Raw genomic sequence first — 21,017 nt, forward strand, 5'->3', positions numbered from 1 at the left:
ATTCCGTGCACAGGTGATTACGTTCAAGAGTTTTTGTATGCTGAAGATGTTTGGGGCGAATATTGGGGCAGATAACCACAGCGAGAGAACAATACGTTCAAATCTCGCGAGATAGTGTTGAACCAGAACGAACATCTGGTGCGATCAATCGCGATGAGGTTACAAACTTTTTCAAAAACAATACTAATAATCATAGGTTTGAAGTATTTATTCAAAATATTTGCTTCAACACCTAAATTCCATATAGATTCTCCCATTTTTCACAACCATGGAAGTTTAGGTGTTGAATAACTATTCTATAAATCACTGAACTTGCTGCTACTAAACCGCATCCATCTGTGGCAGCCACAACGGTAGGCATCTAAAATTTGCCCAACACGGCCTCCAGGATCTCGATCTGGTGGACCATCTCCTTGGTCAGCGTACCGATTCACCTCGGAACACCAGAAGCAACTAAAAAGATACCAATCTGGTCAAAGTATAAAGAAAAGCCTTGGAAAAATCTCACCTCAACTCTTCTTCTATTGGAATTTGCAATGAAAATGTTGTCAACAAAAATCCATCACCTGTCAGACTATTTTTTCTGATCACAGTTACCATATAGATAAAAAGGCTATACCTAAATCCTAAGTTCGACCCTGGGAAAAACTTTTGGCTTAAACCACTTATAACTAAGCCAGATCGGCTCAGATCGTTTCGCGATGTTCTACAAAGTTGTTCCCCATATAAAAATCTATAAACAGCTCGCCCAGAAAGTTATTTGGTTCAATTTTGAATTTTCAGGACAATAAAATGTAAAAAGTGTCGTTTTCCCCATACTAACGGGTCCAATATCCAATACAAAATTGAAATCGAGTGGGCACATCGGATTCTTGACCAAATTGGCTGAAATTTTCAGGAGAGCTTCTGTGGACATGAAGCTATGATATTCTGCCCGCCTATGCGGTCTGGCTCAACTTTTTGCTTTTGTGACGCACCCTAGTAGTCATCAATGAGACACGGGAAACAATGATAAAATGACTCTCACATATCATAGTTTCACCCAATAAGGGTTATATTTGGGGGAAGGTCTACTGGATACCCTTCTGTCATAAGAGTTGCTTCGGATATGGACGCTCACTAGCAAAGTTATTCATACATGTTTATTTCTGGGGTGTAAAAGTAATGATGGCCGAACATTACATTTTCGCTTAAATTCTGCCATTTACACCAAAACTATTATTTCTTCAAATTTCTTTTGTCATTTCGTAGAGCATAAGTTGGACTACATTGTCCATTCATTAGATATGACCAAATTTAAGAATATACCCAAAATCCAGGGCTATCTCATTGTTCCACAGTGACATACGATTTTTTTCATCTAACGAGTTCCAAAGCTCACATTCTCGTAACTTTAATCCTCCACGAGGTGATTTGATAAGGAAGCCCCAAACAGTTAGGGAGGCAAAGCAAAGCAGGAGAATTTTTCCAGTCCAGAATTCCAGCTTAAGGGCCGTTCTGGGTGCGGAAAATGAAGCAAAAGTTGTATTTCTCCGCAAACTTGGTTGGAAGTGGCGTTTCACTTCTAGATTGTAGTGAGATCTGGCCAAATATGAAAACGCAAAAAAAAACAACATAAAAAAGAATCCCGTACGAATGCTCTCTGTAAAGAAATAAGTCAGACATATTGCGTCTATCATATTTCATAAGATAAGATAGGGGAATTAAGAGTCGTGCTGAGATAAGATAGAAGGAAATCATAAATATACATTTGTGCTTCTGCTGTGCGCTCGGAGTTTCCCGGACGGGGTTGTTCCTAGAGTGGCTGCTTCGGGCTGCTCCTGCTGGCTGGTTCTGGCTGTGTATCACAGACGATGGACGATTTTTCATTTCTCCACCTAGGCACGGAACAATTTTGATCTTCAGTTATTATTTTATTTTATTTTTCAATCCAATGAGGCAAAAAATTTAATGCTTCCTTGAAATTGAGTCATTTTTTTACTTTGCTTCATCCTGTTATAATGTAATATAACAAGAAATAGTTTTTAAACAGTTTTCAATTGGATTAACTTGTATGTGTGCCATTATCCGCTAGCCGGCAGCGAAATTATGAGAAATATAGTTTGTATCAGACTTGATTGTTTTATTTAACAAATTTTGATAGAGCCAACAAGCAATATGGAATTAAAAAAAAATAATGGATCGTCTTTTATTTTGAATATTTATAATTTTCCGTGCAAACTCCAGTCGCGTCATAACTCGCTCGTCTAGTGTACTTCTTCTGAACTTGAAGGCAAGAAAAAATCCTTACGTTACCTCCCCCCCCCTCTTGGAAAAGTGGTCCCCACCGGAAACTTGTACGAGATATGATGAGCTTTGCCAACTGTCCAGCCCTGGCATCCTGTTCTTTCTGGTCTGGTGCTGAGGGGAGCGCCACTTGAAACTCGAAATCTTAAGAAAACTGCAACCATCGTCATCCCATACGCGAGGAAAAATGGAGGTTCGTGGATGGTGGTATAATTTCAAGGAAAAACTAGCAGCACTTCATCACTGAGTGGAAAGTGGGACGAGGAAAATAAATAAATAGAACACGATCATGAGGGACATGAGTTGTGTAAGGATTTATCAAGTGTAGAGCAATCAAACTTAATTTCAAAAAGTTAAAGTTCTGTAATTCAAACCATTTGATAGGATTGGATCTGAGGTCACTGCATTTGCGGTAAACCTGTTTCAAACAGAATCTGAATATGTGAACGAAAATCCTATCCGTAAAAAGCAAATCCATTTCCCATTCACCTTGAATAGCTTTTTCCAGAACCAGAATCTCACTCGGAGCTATTTTTCCGACAATCGCTTATCAGCTGGAACCTTCCTAGGTTGGCTCTCCGCAATGGGCGGACAGCTTGTCATGCAAGTTGCAATAGCTAGGATTCTTTTTTTTACTCCTAACTTCAAAATCGTTCCCCTGATGTACGTCCCACTCGATAACCCGCGTAGCACCCACTCAACCCACCGTACGCAGTTCAATGCAAAAAGAGCACTTTTTGTGGAATTTTTCTGCTCGTACGCCAAACTTTTGGGAGAAGCATAAATTTTTCGCACCAGCAAAAGTGAAAAAATGCCATAATCCTTTTACACACATACACATTAGGTTTGTAGGGGGAGAAGTGGGTGCATTTTTTCCACTCCTCCCAAAGCTACCTAATGCATCAAATTGCAAGTCGGCTTGCTTTGTGTATAGGTTTTGGGGAGTTCAACCCATTGGTTTAAACACATTATTTTCCACTTGTCTGTGACGACTTGCAGCTCGAATGGGTAATCTGATTTAGGATTTCGTCCGGTTTTGTGGGCTCTGAACTTGGTTGGGAGCTGGATTAGATGTAGGTCGTCTAGTCCAACAGCAAAAAAGGAAAAGGGTTAGAAAGTTCGAGGTCTAACGAGACCAGAATTTTTACACTTTGAAAGCACAGATAAGCAGACTTCCAAGTTTCATGTAGCGTTGCCAGGTTGCCTGATAATTCTGGGAATGCCAAATTTTTCAAGTGTCCGCCAGATTAATTATTATCTGTGCCAGATGTTGACAGATTTTACATTTACTGCTCATTTGTAACATTTTTTTGTTTAAAATGAACGAAAATAACTAAAAATCGAAATTTTTGGTAAATAATAATTTTAATGAAAATGGAAATTCAACCTAATTGACTCTGGTTTTATAATACACTCATGCCTTGGTTTAGCACCGCATATGGGGATACAAAATCGAGGCGTGCAAAACCGCTTATGGGAGCTTATGGGATTTTTTCTATATTGGAGACATTGGCTATACTGCCCCTGATCGCATAAATGTCCCATATGCATTTTCATCACTTTTGAGTTATTGATGCAATTTGGTTAAAAATCGTATGATCTTTCAGAAAAGCCTATAACATCCAGTACTTTATTCTAGAAATTAGAAGGAAATCCAGTTTTTTCGCGACAACTTAACACGTAGCCTTATGTATGGGACAAACTTCAAATGCGTTTTTCTCAGCTTGCTGTTTTTGCATATGGGACATTTATGCGAACATGGGCAGTATAATCCTATAAAATCATCCAAACAAATAAAAATTATAGTGTTTTAGAATCAGGATGATGTCAGTTATCCATTACAATTATAATAACATGAAAATTTTCACAAAAATACGTATTTTTCCTGTATTTTGAAAATGATTGTATGACGCAAATTTTTAGTATTTCACAAAAAATATTATTTCTATCAAAATGTGTGTGATTTGATATCATATTGTATAAATACAGAAGTTTTGAGTATTTTTTTTGAAAATACGTAGTTTTGTGAATATTTTGGGTGAATTTTTTTTTTTAAAAAGGTGTTATTACTTTCGATAGCATGAAATAATCCCGATCATTTGATACCCATATTGCAAAAAACTGATTTTTTAAAGTATTTTTCCGAAAATACGTAGTTTTGTGAAAATGTTTACTACTTTCAAAAATGTGTGTTATAACTTTCGAAATGTATAACGAAATTCCGAAAATATGATACTCATGTAGCGAAAACAATAATTTTGAGTATTTTTTCAAGAAACACAGAATTTTCAAAATACAATAATAATACGAATTTTTATCAAAATGTTCAATAATTCCCATGGTTAGCTGCCATCATCCCGATTCCAAAACTCTAAATTTTTTGAAGTTTGGATGATTTTTCATAGGATTATAGCCAATGTCTCCAATGTGTCAATGTGGCAGCTGAACGAATCATAACCAGGGCAGTGCAAAACCGAGGCGTGCAAAACCGGGCATGACTGTACATTAGGGTGACAATAAAAAAAAAATCGACATCACGGATACCCTTGGATTCGATTCTTTAAGCAAAAACAAGTATTTGTGCCAATTTTGAGCAAAATCGGTTAAGGTTAAGGGGACGCTTTTTATCGTTGAAGTTTATAAGGGGAAAATCGAAAAAATGTATGCAGAAAAACATCGGTTCAGTATTTTTCTGCCAGGTGGCGTGGGTCTCGTCCAAAATTGTTCAAGTATGAGATTGTTGTAGGAAATTTAATTTCTTACAACTTTTTCGAAGGGTGCAAAACAATCTGAGTTGATCCTGATTTTTGGTGATTTTTTTAGTAAAAAGTATTTTCTTATTTACTTCCTATCAGGGATGGAATGATCGCAAAAAAATCATTTTCGCTTGCGAACTTTTTTCACCCGCGAAAGAGAGAGGAGGCAAATCACGCAAAAAAAAATCGCTCCCGAACTTCTCCAAGAAAATCAATCTGCTGATGATTTTTGTGAATTTCCTTGTCAGCACCACTTCAAAATATTTATTTCACTTTGTTTGCACATATTGCCCATCTACAAAATGTGACAGATACTTTCAAGTATATAAGCCGATTTCTTTTCATCGCATTGCTAATAACGCACCAGGATCAACTCGGATCTTCTTGCACCCTTAGACAAAGTTGTAGGAAATTAAATTTCCTCCAAGAATCTCACACTTGGACAAGTTTGGGCGAGACCAGCACCACCTGCTGCCAAAATCCTGAAGCTATGTTTTTCTCCATACATTTTAGCGATTTCCCCCATATAAACTTCAACGATAAAAAGCGACCCATTAACCTTAACCGATTTGGCTCAAAATTGGCACAGTTACTTATTATTGCCTAAAGAATCAAGTCAGGGGGTATCTCTTCAGATTTTCCAAAATTTTCAATTGTTCTTGTCTTGATAATCATAACTTCATTTGTGACGAGACTGTTTAACAAACCTTGGAGAAAAATAGATCGAATGTGTAATTATTGTTGTTTTAAACAACTTTTCTTTTTTATTCATAAAAAATTCAAACCGTTCTACAAATCAAACAAGTTTTAATAAAATTAAAAAAAAAGAAAAAATCATTCTCAATCCTGTTCACTAATTTTTACGTATTTTACATTTTTAGCATAAGCTACAAAGGATCCGTTTTTGACACACGTCGACATCGTAATGCACGTTTGAATAAGAGCATCCAGTGCCATGATGAAGATTTCAGCTTTCGCGATTTGCATCGTAACACATTTGCACAAACTGTCAGTAAATCCTTCTGCCAAACTAGGGTGACTTGACCAATTTTTGAACAGTTCAACATACATGTGCAATATTTCTAACCAAGTCTTAAAAAAAAAAACAAACAAAAAATGCTTTACATTGAAATCTTAGTGTGACGATCGTTAGAGATTTCTTTCTTAGAGTTTAATCACTTTTCACTTTCGTCGATCGGAACAGCTCGCTCGTGCAGAATTAATTTAATGAGATAAACTGTTTAGAAAACTTGGTTTTATATTTAAAACAAAACAGCTAAAATCATCGTACGATAACTGTCAAATTCCTCTCTAACAAAATGGCGCCCAGCTAGTGTGAAATGGAGATTGAAGCAAAGCACACGAGCGTAAACTTTAGTAATGTATGCAATGCATACAATCATTCCGGGGAAAGCTCCGGCAACCATCAGCTGTGACAGTGGAGAGCATGAGAGACGAGGGAGCATATGTTACTTCTGATGAACTTTTGCCACACGAAAGTGGGATCTACAATTTGTCGTTGACGTCGAGATTTGTCCGGGAGATGCGCAACGTCGGTTTGCGTGATGGTGGTTGGACGTACCACATTGGACGATTCGGAAAACAGTGCAGAGTGCATTCCTGGGGGAGCAGGAAAATACTTCAACTTTAACGAATTTAAGATTGATTGCTCAATTTTGGTATTCCCTGAGTTGACCTGGAAATGCAGACACAATTTTTTGGCAAAATTATCGATTTAAAATTGAATTAAATTATAGAAAGTGTTGTAAGATAAACTTACAAACATAAACTTTTCTTCAATCATCCCATCCAGTATAGTTCTCACGGTTTACAGACCGAACCGGAAGCCTCTTTCCTGCATTTTTTGATCAGTTAGTTACCTCCATAATTTACAGTAAAAAGCAAACCGACCCCAAAGCTTGTAATCTGTAAAAAGGAGAAAGAAAACTCTGGCAAAAGGGGCTACTCTTAAACTAAATGTAAAAGGAAAAAAAGAGAGAAAATAAAACCATCCAACTTTACGCAGCAAACCTTCGGAAAAACTTGGGATCTTTTTTGATGTTGTCAGGTGGTTTGGTTAAGTTTTTTCTGTGGAAGAGATGGTCAGCTCCATTCTTCCAGTAATATTGTTTTAAGTAAGTACACCCAGAAATGGGCATCGGCATACGAGAGGATAAAGAGCATGGTTTGGTAGTAAAATGGTGCTGTGAAGAAACGGAGAGGATAGATCCACAAACAACCGAGAGTACTTTACTCGTGGGTTCATTTTCCAAACCGTTAACCCTTAAAAAAAAAGTGTAGATACCGAGACTGGAACCCAAAACCTCCGGCATACTGAACCGCGCGATTGCCGAATCGGCCACCATGGTTCGGTGACTAAATGGCGGTCATTTGTCCAAAAAGCCACTCAACTGTTTTAATGAACGAATGATTTGTTGTTGTTGAATGCGCTAGAGGTCTATACCAGGGGTGCCCAACCTTGAACTGTGGGCCAAATTTGATTTTCCTGTAGCGGTTGCGGGCCGGATATTTTACATTGCATTTTTATGTTAATACAGCAGTTCCATATGAAAGTTCAAGAAAAACAATAAAAGTGCTTCGATTTGGCTCAAAATTTTTCTGGGAGTTCCTTGGCCAAAATAATAAGATTCGTATTTTTATGTTTGGCCATTAGGCTGGCCTACGCACATTTCTTCCATCTCACTGATAATTGAATTTAAGAAAATCTTTATTGAGAAGAGAAAGCACCAACATATTCTTCTCTCTGGAGTGTTGCTCGAAGATGCGCCAGCTTTATATGTGTTGGTGAGAACTTTAGATCGCTGACATGTTTACGCGCGGGCAAAAATGAGCTATGAGCGTGCTGCAAAAACTGTTATAAAATGTAACATTTTCTGCAGCAAATCCACTGTTGCAGATTTTGATATATTTATTTCCTTTGGGTGAAGAAATCATTGAGCGTCATTGGTTCGTCCATACAAGTTTGCCAACTGTCCCATTTTTTCCTGTTTGTAGCTGTATCTCAGCAAAAAGAGTCTCTAAGTTTTTGGTATTTTTTCTGTATATAATATTTAAAAACAAAGAATTTCAAAAAATGCTATCTGTTTATAATGTTCCTGCGCCAGATACCTAGTACCTCTCGGTAGCGTTCAGCATTCAAGGGTGAGGGCAAACATTCCTGGCATAAAAGTAACAACGCGAAAGCTCCATTGCCCAGGCCAACAATGTGCTTTTCTTGTACAACTGGTGTGCAGTGCATCCTCCTCTCAACCCCTCCTGCAAATCTTTTCACTCGCGGCGGAGATTCTTTCCGGCTTTTCGTCGCAGCAACGGCAAAAGAGCATGAAGTTCCGTTCTTCTCCCCAACTTGCTCCCAAAGGGTAGGGGGGAAGCCCAGCCTTTGACAATGCAGTGACCCTCTCCTCTTTTCTTCACTCTCACAACATCACCCTTAAGTTTAACAAAAGGAAAGAAAAAGTGGGTGGTGTGGGGTAGGGGTGTTGCATGCCACTTTTGCACCACCCCCACTTTTCTAGATTTTCACCCTAAGCAAACGAGTGACCAGGGGGGCATTATTATGATTATTATTTTTATGATGCGAAAGGAAGTGAATTATTGTTGCATTTCACTAGTGTCCTCCCCCTTCCGCTGCACTGAGGCTGTGATTTTTGTTGCCCCAACCATTTTTTTTCTGTACTATAAGTGGCCTGCGTCGACCACCATTGAAAAGGGGGTGGCAGCAACATCATCATCTCCGGCGAAAGATGCACTTTGCGGACGCTGGTCACGGAGGAAACTTTACAGTATAGAGGGGTGCTCTCAGGGTGATAAAAATAAAACGGGCGGGATTAACTTTATGAAATTCCGACGTGCATTCGCGAATAAAATGAAGATTTTTTTTGTCTGCGAGCAAAACTTGAGCAAAGTGCAAAAGCCACGCACTGGGGGGCAATAAAAGAGCATTCCTTTCTTTCAGTTTTAATTATCTGGAAAATAGGTGAAAACTAGTTACTTAAATTGATATTGAACTGAGTTTGAAAGTTTTAATATAAATTATCTTAGACAATCTGTTCATGAAATAAAATGTCTTTTTTTAAATGAATTTCATACCAACCAATTACCAACCAACTTTTCATTGTTTTTTCTAAAAACAGAGAAACAGAGCCTTGAAATATATCAAAGTTACCATTTTTGGATTTCAATATGTTATGTTACACATGACCAATATGACAAGGAACTTAGCACAAAGCTCTTGAATTGTAATCTCTTTCTTGGAATACATTTTCAATACTTTTTCATAACCATCTATGACCGATTCTTCGGCTCCTTTTCAAAAAATTCCCAAGTTTTTTTCAGCGTTTTGGCTGTAGTGGCACAATTAAAGAAGAAACCCCCCAATGTTATTACATATTTGAAAAGATAAATGATTTTCCAACATAGAAATGACATGCATAATGAACAATATTATACCTGTGCTTCTCCTGAAATGAAAATGTAGCGTGACGGGACAACATCGTAAAACTGGAATTTTAAAAGGCACACCAAAAAAATCGACACAGTTTTGCCAGATTGATTTTTTAAAACGTTTGCTCTTCTACACATTATCACAAATTGAAAAACGAATCTTTTGCTCCTTGAACTGAAAGATTTGGTTGAGATTTGAGTCCTATGTACTTTGGGTTTCCTATACAGAAAGAACCTTTTGAAAGGGTTTGCTAGATTTGAAACACGTTCCAGGGCAAGATCACTTTATACAAAAAAAAACAGTTTTTTAAAAAGTAAATCTATAGGTATTTTCAACTTAAAAAAGAAACATTGATGAAAAATTACAAATTTAATGTAACTTTACTAGTTAAATCAAATTACATCCCAATAAAAACTGACACTAATTGTAACCAGTATTCGCAAGAATCATAAATCTATCCATTAATATTCCATCATTTTTTTTTTTCACAGCTAACGCACTATCAAAACAGAGAAAAAAAAAAGTTCAATGCAATGTTTCAATTTGCCTTTTCCTGCCGCGGGAAAACCTCCACTTCACTGTGACGGCTGGCTGGTGTTACTTTCGATTTTTTAAATGCCTGAAAGTGGATACATGTGGCTTTCGGAAAGTGGGCACTGTTCCTGCAGCAATCAAATGTGACACAGTGTTGTCGCAGGGAATCAATGAAATAGATGATATTAGTTATGAAAAGAGGTGCTTGACAGATTAGAGTAGCTCAAATTTGGCTGGTGTTAATCGATGTTGATTGATTAAGGTATGTCTTCTGATTTTTTCCTGTAAAATTTTAATTTCTGAGTAGAGCAAAACTTGTTCTTTTACCAGGTTATAAAATTGTAAATTTTTAACTTAGATTATTTGCCAGTTTAATTCGTTAATTAAGTTAAAGTAAATTGTTCATTTTTTACTTTTTATTTTTTACTTTTTTTCCATTTGTACTTGTTATTTGTCAGTGCATTCTATTTGTCTTGGTAATATGAAATGGCAAAGTTCTTTGGTCAGGTAGAAATGTTATTGACTTTTGCTGGAAATTAAATGACTAAATGATGCCCAAATATTACTTCGAAATCCTTGTCTTATTGTTCTGTTTTGCAAAAGCCAACAAACACAAAATACTCGACGTATTTTTTGATTTCTGCCATCTCTTCGGCAAAACTTGGTTAAGCTTTTATGAAAATTATCAGTTGGGACAACTATGCGTTTCAGAGCAGTATTATCAGTGTTCACGACAGCTGCACACTTTCAGCTCCAGAACAACAGTCCAGTTGTTTGCTTTTCTGGCTGCAAATTCTTTCGTTTCGGGCACATACCGAAACCACTTCAAGCAAATGGGATTATTTGGCAACCAGTCATCTCAGAACACTATTGCATTCTTTGCCAACCGGCCTCAAACTGGTCAATATTTTGCTTTGCATTCGTCTGCTTCTTTTTTTTTCGGGCCCTGTGACAAACATTCCCCACATTTCAAAGGGAATCAAAGTTGGGTGCAAACTTTTGTTGATCATCGGCAAATGAAAGCGATTTTTTCCATTGGGTGTTGTGGGCAGTTGAATTGATGACAACAATTAAAAGCTTGAATAGGAGAGCAATCGGAAACTGATTTCATCTGCTAACAAATTAGACTAGGGATCGACTTCATGGTTGACCAATTTGTAAGCTGTAGCCGAATTGCTCTATTAGAGGAAAACATGAAACTGTGATGATAGGAATCTATAGTTGTAACCGGTCACCTCGGCCACTGACCATTTGGTGGTAAGGCTGACAACTCTCTTTAAAAAATCAAATTTTGTTTGACAATGTGCTGAAATGTCTGTGGTCTCTGTAGCGGTCTGCATTAAATTTTCCATAATTCACACAACATTGACAAAAACCTAATAAAGTTAAACATGTTTTCGTTTACTTTTTCAGCACATTTTACATTAGACTTTTTTGTTTCTGTGTATCAGAACTCAGGAGCATGCTCACCCCTAACCAAGTCAAAGTTATGCACGGCATACTAGTCACAGCGTCTAACTAATCATTCAGATCGTCCAGCAAAGTTGCAAATGTTGTCTCGCAGTACTCTCCCAGAATAAACCCAGTGATCCTAGGCCTGTGCTGCAAAAACGTCCCCGCCGGTCATTCCCGGAATCACTTCGCAACGAGACCCAGACCAGGATTAGGCCCGGTAATCTATTCCGGGAAGCCTAGCCTACGTCATATTTCCTCATTAGCAGGATAAGTCCCGGCTCGAAACGGAAATTGGTCTCTCTAGCTTTGGGAGCACTCCGGGAGACTCAGAAGCTTTTGCACACTCGCTGTGGATTTTCATTCCGAGATAGTCGTCGTAAATTTGGACCCCATTTGCAGCATGTGAGGTCTCGTCGTTTTTTGGCGAATAGGGGAAAACTGCAGAACTTTCTGCCGAAAGTGATGGTTGGAGCAATGCTTTATGACCTCGTCGTTTGACTGTAACGAAAAATAGTCGGTTCTGACTAATCCGGTGTGGCCATTTTTTTTGTTCTTTCTAGATTCCGGACTCTAAAAGTAACCAATCCAAAACGTTCAGCAGTCAAAAAGTTGAGCAGTTGAGCAGCTGAGTAGTCAAGCTTTCCAACGATTGAGGAGTTGAACAGTCGATCAGTCATGGTGTTTAACAGTTCAGCAGTCAAGTTGTCAAGCAATTAATTGAGTGGTTTACAAGTTCAGAGAGCTGTTCGGAAGCTAAGCGGCTATCGAACTATCTCGAATTGCCTGTTCCGTTTTGGCAGCTTCTGCACAAATCCTTTCCTCTGTTTCCAAAAATCAAGAAATCGCATTTCTTCCAAAAACATTTCGCCGACACAACCTACATCCAACGTCAGCCCAAGTGGTCTCGCCGATAAAACAATTTGCCAATGGAGCAAATCGCAAACGCATAAAACGACAATCGATATATCCGGCGAACCTTCACTTTGTTTTACTCCGGAACGCACCACTTGTCAATAAAGTAGTAAAACTAGGAAACGGCGAAGGGGAAGCTGTGCCGGAAAATATGGCAAACCCACCCCGGAAATCAATCCTTTCCGGACCATTGGGTGTGTGTACGGGCGATGTTTCCTTGTTGTTTTGGGAAATTGGATTTTTTTTGTATCGTGAGCACTAATTTCGTTTGGTTGTAAATATGACTGATGAAAGCAAACGGAGAAATTTCGTCAGTAAACAATCAGATGTTATCAAACACATTGCGATGATTGAGGCATCGTCGACTAAATCATTCAACAAAATTGCCAACCAACCGCCACGATTTATCAATTTATCAAAATCAAATTTTCACAAGCTCCATCACACTGGTTGATCCCATTATGGGCCCAGGAAAAAAACACCGTCTCGAAACAACTCTGCTTCCATCTTTGGCAAAACATTCCGCCGGAAGTGAGTTATGTTTTCGATTCTGTGGTGAAATTTTGGAAGCTGGAACGAGGCTGCGAAAAGCTGTTAAGTGTTTCTGAAAAAGTTTTTTTAGCTTTCTCCGGTACATGTTTCATTTTTTATTTCGTTGGCGAGCTTCACGAATTCTTGAGCTCGAATTGAGCACGTTTTCAGCTGGTGAATAAAATATAGATGGATCGATTCAAGTGTCTGGCCGCAAAAATTTATTACACCCACAGAGTTGAATTGAATTAATGGATGTATCACTAATTGGTAACATCCCAAAAACAATGTTCAACATATTGCAAATTGAATTGATTAATTAAACTAATTTGTTCGGCTGTGGATCGAAAAGCTGAATTAAATTTTCCAATCAATTTATTTCCATTCTGATGTAAGCATCTCAAATAGCTGAACAGTTTGCAAAACACCCAAAAATCAGAGAGACCAATCTGCAATCAGTTTATGTTTACAGTCTCATTTTTGGTTTATGTGTGCAGTTAAAGTTCTGCTGCCACAGTTTTATGCTCTCCTTCCCAAACTGCGAATGGTTCTGATATGGGTCCTGATTTGAGTCCATGCTCGGGCCATACAGCTACGACAGAAATCAGTTGTGATTTTGCGACTGGGTGGAGGATTCTGTTTGCTGGAGCCATCGCAAAATATTATGGTTTAGCAGTAGCCCACAGTAGCTGGTTGACATGGCGAAGACCAGCGTAGACAATGTGGCTCCCCCTATTTGCTGTAATGATGTGGGTTTGGGAGTTAAAGTTTTGGTTATATGTTGCCAGACGACAGAAATTAGTTCGAACTTTTGCAAAATGAATGCCTCGATGATTTCAATGAAAACTGCAAGCATGAATAAAAAATGTTTGTAAATGTTAGAACTGATTCAATATAATTCCTGTTTAAATGTGAAAGACAAATGCAAATCTGCAATACTTTGCAGTGTTCGGTTCTCCAAGTTGTTGGACTTGGTTGAAAGATCTTTCATAAATCTAAATCATAATATATGAGACGTTTTCTGGTCACGTATTTATCAACAACATTTTGTTATACAGAACTTATGAATGTTATTTTCTATTATTATTATATTAAAATTTAACAGTTCTGCTTCAGGATGTTGCATTTGCAATTCAAAGAGTTGGAGAACCTTTCGACTGAGATAAATTCATAAGCCTTCGCAATCTAAGTTTTTATTTTGATAGCTCTTTCAAGAAGAATAAATTTAGAGAAAAAACCATAGATCAATTTTTGTATTACTTTTTGAAGCAACAATTTGATATCGTATTTGACCGTACAATGAGTTGAATGCAACCAGTTAATTCGATTCAACTGCCCCTCAAATCAAGTCTGTCCTGTATGTGATTTCGTCGATTTTGAGTTTTTGATGCAGTTTTGTTCAAAATCATGTAAACTGTCAGGAAAACCAATAAAATTTAGTTGTTTATTCCACACAGATAAAAAAAAGTTTAATTTTGGACGGTTGAAATTTGAATTGGTTGAATATTACCTCTTTTTATGATTAAGACCATTGCAAATATTTTTCCCAGTTTTTGTCACCCCCCCACCCCTAACACGTAGGCTTATGGGCGGGTCAAATTAGCCTTGCGTTTTTCTCGGCTTGCTGTTTTAAAAAAAGGGAAATGTGACTAACAAAGAACTCTGGAAATCGGAAGAATGATTTGAAAAGTTTATCTCAAACAAAAAGTGAGAAAACGCAAAATCTATTAAAATGGGATTTCGCTTTCTAGTCTAAAAATAAATGTTAATAAGGTAACGAAGGGTAACGGTTTTTACTTTTTATTGTTTTGACTAAAGAGCTAAGAGAGCGATTTTGACTCAGCATCAAAAACTTATCAATTGAATATTTCAGAATTGAAATCGATTTAACGCACGCCAAAATGCCCCAATATGCAAAACAAACTAAAAAGATTCTATAAAAATGCTTAACACTACAACATGCTAAAACACAGCAAATCTCGTGGCCTACAATCCTTGTTGCCATAAACCAGTCGGATGGACTGCCAATAGACTTTCAGGAATCCCATTCCTTCGATTAACATATGCCGCTGTTTATTTCTGTGTCAAATAAAATTGCTACAAAACATGTATAACAACATATCCAAAATTATGCTAAAAGATACACAGAGAAAAATTGTGTAAATCTGGAAGGTGTAATATTACCTCTTTCATGATGTTATTCTACCTCAATTAAGACAGAAAAAAGCGCACAAAAGATGTATTCATTCCCAAATATAATATTATCCTGATTTTTTTTAACGGTGTGTAAATTAAAGGTTATTTTCGGATCCGGATTCTGACCACACTGAAATACCACGTGGTCACCCCAGAGAAGAACGGGGACTCAAGAAAATGGCACCGTTTATGAGCGCTGGAAGAATAAACAAGTTATTAAACAATTTGCTCGACATTAATAGTGCGCGTCGTCTTGTGCCAAGGCTTTATGGCTACGGCATAAAAATATCGTTAAATTAGCTGCTGCTTCTGTTTTTGCTCAGAAGAAACGCTTCTCTCCATGGAAAGGGTTGAATCTTTGGGATTTTAGGAAGTGACGCTTGTTTGTTTGTACACTCAAAGTTAAAGAACGAGGGGATAGTCCTCACGAAAAGAAACGTCAGGAAAGTGCTATTTTGCGAGAGTATAGTCCTCTCGTGGTTCATTCGTTCATTGGAACAGTTCATCCTATTGAGTGACTTATATAGACAAATGACCGCCACTTAGTCACCGAACCAAGGTGGCCCATACGGCAAAGGCACGGTTCAATATGCCGAAGGTCTTGGGTTCGAGTCTCGGTGCCGGTACATTTTTTTGATAGATGAACTTTTTTTGAAGATGAACCCATGAGTAAAGTACTCTCGGTAATTTCGGGATTTATCCTCTCCGTCCGCACACAGTACCATTTTACTACCGAATCGTGCTCTTTATCCTCTCGTATGCCGATACCCAGTTCTGGGTGTAGTAAACATCTAATTTAAAAATGTAGACTGATAAAAATCTATAAAATATTTCATCATATTTAAATAATTTGTCCATGATGCTCAAATTAGAGAATTCTACCTTTTATCCTTGCTTGTTGATTTTCTAGCCACAAATTTCTACTCCTAAAGCCCTCTAGAAATAGACTCCTCTTCAGACACCTCAATATTTGCTTTCGATAAGCATCCTTTCACAATCTTCCAACGTCAAAGAGCGCCTTCGAGCTCGTCAGTGACTTTTCCAGGAAATGCTCAATTTGAAAATGTTTTTTCTTGTTTGCGCTCAACCGTACAATCTATCGCGTGGCTCACACCTCGTTGGAACTTCAAAGCATCGATACTCTGTCGATTTTCCCGGGATCTAAAAAAGATTTTCGTAGAGAACGCTTTTCCCACCCGACATTCCCACCAAAATTAACTTCCCCCTGAAATTTGCCACTTTCAACAAATTGATCGATTCCAAAATTGTGCCACCATCTGGAGCCACAACCAGCTTTTGAGCGGGGTGCGGGGAGAAATCCTCGCTGACAGCTCACACTTTCCGAATTTGTTCGACCGAAATGACGAATTAGCCCCCTGGTGGCAAACACCTTCCACCATTCTCCAGCGAACCGCAACCTCAAATCTGTTTCTCGTGTGCGTTCGCGTCTATTTTCATGTTTTTCCGTGGCAATATTTGAACCGTTCGTACGCCAATATCGCCGTCAACATATACAAACAAACGCACAGCTGTCACAGCTTCTGGACCCAACAATATGTCGGGGAAAGGGACAATTTCGGTAACAAACGAATGACACATTTATCAATCTGTCAATGTAATTTTGATATTCGGGATGGAAGGGCGAGTTGGGTTTGAAAAGTTGAAAAGACCGCGTGAAGTGGCCACCGACCATGAAACGGGTTAGTTTGTTACACTTTTAGATATTCAAATGACTCACTATACAGCCCAGACTCAATCATCCGAAGTCCTCGGTCACACGAAACATGCTTTTTGAAGATTATAAATTGGTAAAAGAATTGTTTTTTGACGAATTATTAGATCGGATAAAGAATCAAAAAAAAAATACCAATGTACCTTAAAACGGTGAATTTCTCAAAAAAAATGTAGAGTATTTTTCAATTCCAACATTCAAAACTTCATGCAAAAACATGCCAAAACTTTTCCCTGTTTGGTCCACTTAAACATATCAACATAGGGGAAATATACCCATTTTAAGCCTAATAAGCGGTCGTGTTTAAATGATGCTGGATAATCTGGAGTGTTCCTTGAAATTTACTAAAACCAAGTACACCAACGAGTAGAGCAACTTTTTGTGAACATTTCTGTTTATTTTCACTTTTATTAAAAGTTATGCTATTCCTTTTACAAGCATTTAAAAAAATATTTCCCAAATGCATTCAAATCAGTCGAGTGCATTGGGCCACACACATTTTCCTATTTTCAGCTTAGATCTTTTTTTCTTCCTTAGTGCTGCCAAAATTGATGAAATTTTAAGCGAATACTCACGAAAAGTATCATTTATAGAGAAAATTTCCTGGCATCACTGGCTCACTCCAACAGGCGATGCTGGTGGTGTTGGTGGCCACCCTTTGTTCTTTATTTACCTTCACTTCTCGCTCGGTTTTCTCCAGCCTTCGATTGGAATGGGTCGTCAAAAGTCAAACGTCAAAAGACTTGGCGCGTTTGTTTTGTTAATGGTGCTTGCTAATTATTTACATGTTTCGGAATTATTTTTCATGCGAGTGACTAACTAATGTGCAAAAGAACATGTTGCCGGTAGTTGGAAGCAATTTTATATCTCAAGCACTTTGAAAACGTTAGCGCAAGTGAAAAGATATCTATGGCGACTTTCGTTAAGCAGTTAACCTATCATCTTGCGTGTGGATGTGTGTGCCACCAAAATGAGAAATGGTCTCGCAAAATAGAAATTATGATCAAAAGTGCATTGAATATGATCTTTTTGGCCCGTAAGTGGCATACATTTGCGTGCTTACTCGAGGCGGTGCTGTTGCTGGTAAGTTTATAGCCCAATTAGTATTTTTGGAGCTTTAATCGAGCATCAAACTCTTTCATATGACGAAGTTAGGTGTTTGATTAGAAAGGGTATATTTTCCCTTTGAAAGAAATTAAAGTTTTGGGAAATAAACCTTTTCAAGATAGAAAATCAAGATACCAATGGGGTGAACTTTGACAGCTTATTAAGGTATGATTTTAAAGAACAAATCATGTAAGCTAAACCCATCAATACACACAAGATATTTCCACTTCAAACTAATCCCACCGTGGAACCACCCAATCCTAAACTGCCCTTTCCGCCGAACCTCCGAAAAAAAACTCGACAACGCCATCCAATCGCTGAAATGTCGGTTTCCATTTCCACGACTGACTGGTTGCGTTGAACCTGTTGGCCAGTCCGGGCCACGCCACGAGCTAGACGGTCAGCGTTTCGCGCTCCGCTAAAAAACCCATCCAACCATGTGAATAGAGTCGTCTACCAGCCCCTCCTTCCTTTTGATCTACCTAGTTGGCAACACTGACTGGTTGAAAGCTTTATTAGATACGCTTCGTCAGGGGATGACTGTAGAGTGTAGGTGTGTGTGAGTTGGGTATCGATTGACAGTTTTGTGGTTTCTCTAGCCACAGGGACACCTACACACACATACAAGCAAACCTAGTAGCGTTGGCAACCGGAGATTAGCATTCCTCTTATTAGGGTATTCCATTTATTTAAGTTTCGATTAAAGAGCAAAATAACTATTTTGATTTTTTTTTTTCAGAATTGAATTTCAAATCTGTCTACAGCCTAGCTCAGTTGATTAACTAGCAACACTCAATAAGAATTGCATTGAGATAGCGAGCGCGAGTGGTAATCACCCGACTTTAGTGCAATTCTCATAATCCGATTTTTTCTGCAAAATTTTCTTTGTCAGGTTTTTGTTAAATAAGCATAAGCAACTATGGTCACATCATAAACCCTGAAAATAAACCAATGTTTTTGTTGAGCTGAATCTCTTCATCCTGTATTAAACCAAAAAAAAACCTCTCCCAGAGATAAGAGAGCTGTGAAAGCATTTTTTTTATTCGTTCGCACACCGGTCTGCCGCCGCGGTGGCCAACGAAGAATTATGGCCCAGCGGGGACATCCAAAGCTTCTGGGGACCGGCACCTTCCCCGCCCGGTCATAAAATATGTAATGACCCTGCCAGCCCGCCTGGTTCTAGGAGTGAGGGGGAAAGTAAAATAAAAATGGGCCAAACATATCTAGGTGAAATCCTGGCTCCCCAAGCTCGGCTCATTCCATTTTATTTCGTTTAAAGCAGTGGAGTTTTGGTTAGCAGATGATTCTTTTTTTTGCTTACACACGTGAAAGTCAGCTGTTTTTTGGGGAGGCGTGCTTTTTTTTTTTTGGTTTTTGGCGAAAACGTGTAATTTATGTGCATGTGCTCGGAAAGTGCACTTCACGTGTGCGTCACACGTTTCAGGGTTTTTTTTATGTGCAGTGGGTTTAGTTTTAAGCACTCAAGGAAATAAGTTAAATGCATTCACTTATTACGAAATGCAAATTGAGATTTTTTTTGACAAAAATTCGAAATTATATGTTGTAAATTGAGACATGAAAATTTAAAATGTTCAATAATTGAGAAAAGTTGAGCAACTCATTTTAGATTTGGTGCTTCAACCAATTTTGGTAAAGAAAACTAGCAATAAATATTCGAGGTCCAGCCTCCAAAAAATGCTATAATTTGTCCAGTTTTTTAATTGCAATTATTAAATACAAATAAAAAAAATATCATTTTGTTCAAAACATTTAAAAAAGAAAAAAAAAAGATATTTTATTGGATTTTTTCTTCTTTATTAGTAATTTTATTTATGAATTTCAAAAAACTCATGTTTTTCGAGCAATTGGCATCACTGCCAAATTAATTTTGACTAACTTGTACCGTAGCAATTTTTTTTGCATTTTTTTCATCTGAAACATTTTCAAAAACTATAATTTTGGTTAGAAATTGTAGTTTTTCGCAATTTATTTTTTGTCACATTTCAAATATTTTTTTCATTACCAACAACTTTGCTGAAGATAAGAAATCGATCCGAAAATTCGTTTCCAAAATAGATAGATTTTCGAATATTTTACTGACAGCTGCCAATGTATGGAGAACCAATGATGCAAAATAACTTTAGTTTAGTTCAACTCGTTAATCCTTGTTTGGTAAATGCACGGCTCGTGCTGATCGAATTTTATTTTTGCTTTTTGTTACATAAGCTACCTACTATTCCCAACATTTGTCTACATTATGCATTTTACTAAACTGTAAAAAAAATCAAAGCTGATTCAACATTTTCCTGCTAATCATCCTCCAGTAAAGTCACCCGTCACTCTCCAGTGGCCGTACTAAAGTCATCTAAAATTCCAACAAAAAGTTAGTGGCCACGTGGGCACATTGTCCGCGTCAGCCAGTGAACAAAAAAAAAGTAACACAGTCTTTTCCACGTGGCAGCGCCCAGCGAAATTGCCCCCATCAACCTGAACTCGTCTCGGACGCGCGTCCTTCATCGACATCAAAATGCTTTCAAAACATTTTATTTTTCCATTTCACGTGTCGGAGAGAAAAAAAAACTTTTGAAATGGCCTTTGGGTGGGGAAAAAAAGAAGGAGAGGCGGAGGTGGGCAATATTTTCACTTTGGTTGGTCTCCCACAGCCACTGTCAACACCTCTCACGGAGCGCAGGTCGTTTCGGAGGAAATTCGGAGCTAACAACTCAGAAGGGACAAGTTGATTTTTTCATTTATGTGTGCTTTTTTTATTAGTTTTTTTGCTGAGAATTGTTTGAAAACATTTTAAATTTATTCCTTTCTAAGAAATGACCTTTTTCAAAATGTATCTCCCAATTTTTTTTCCACTTCCAAGCTAGGATGTGAATGACGTGTCCAAAAACGTGTAAATCGCGAGGGCTCTCAGATCAGATTCGCGGAAATTGCCGTGTGCCGGCGAAACTTGGCCGAAGCCAGTGGCCATCGTCCCGTCAGGTTTTGCAAATTCCACGTTCCCCGAGGGCCATTTCGATGAATATGTTTGCAA

At 38.0% G+C, this 21,017-nt stretch overlaps 1 protein-coding gene across 1 annotated transcript in view; it reads left to right on the forward strand.

Annotated features, from left to right (window-relative positions):
• Window positions 1-21,017, forward strand: part of LOC120427279 (uncharacterized) — a 255,636-nt gene that overhangs the window by 167,367 nt on the left and 67,252 nt on the right. The gene's annotated exons all lie outside the window — the stretch shown is intronic.

Source organism: Culex pipiens, chromosome 1 (genome assembly GCF_016801865.2).
Source record: "Culex pipiens pallens isolate TS chromosome 1, TS_CPP_V2, whole genome shotgun sequence".
Taxonomy (NCBI): domain Eukaryota; kingdom Metazoa; phylum Arthropoda; class Insecta; order Diptera; family Culicidae; genus Culex; species Culex pipiens.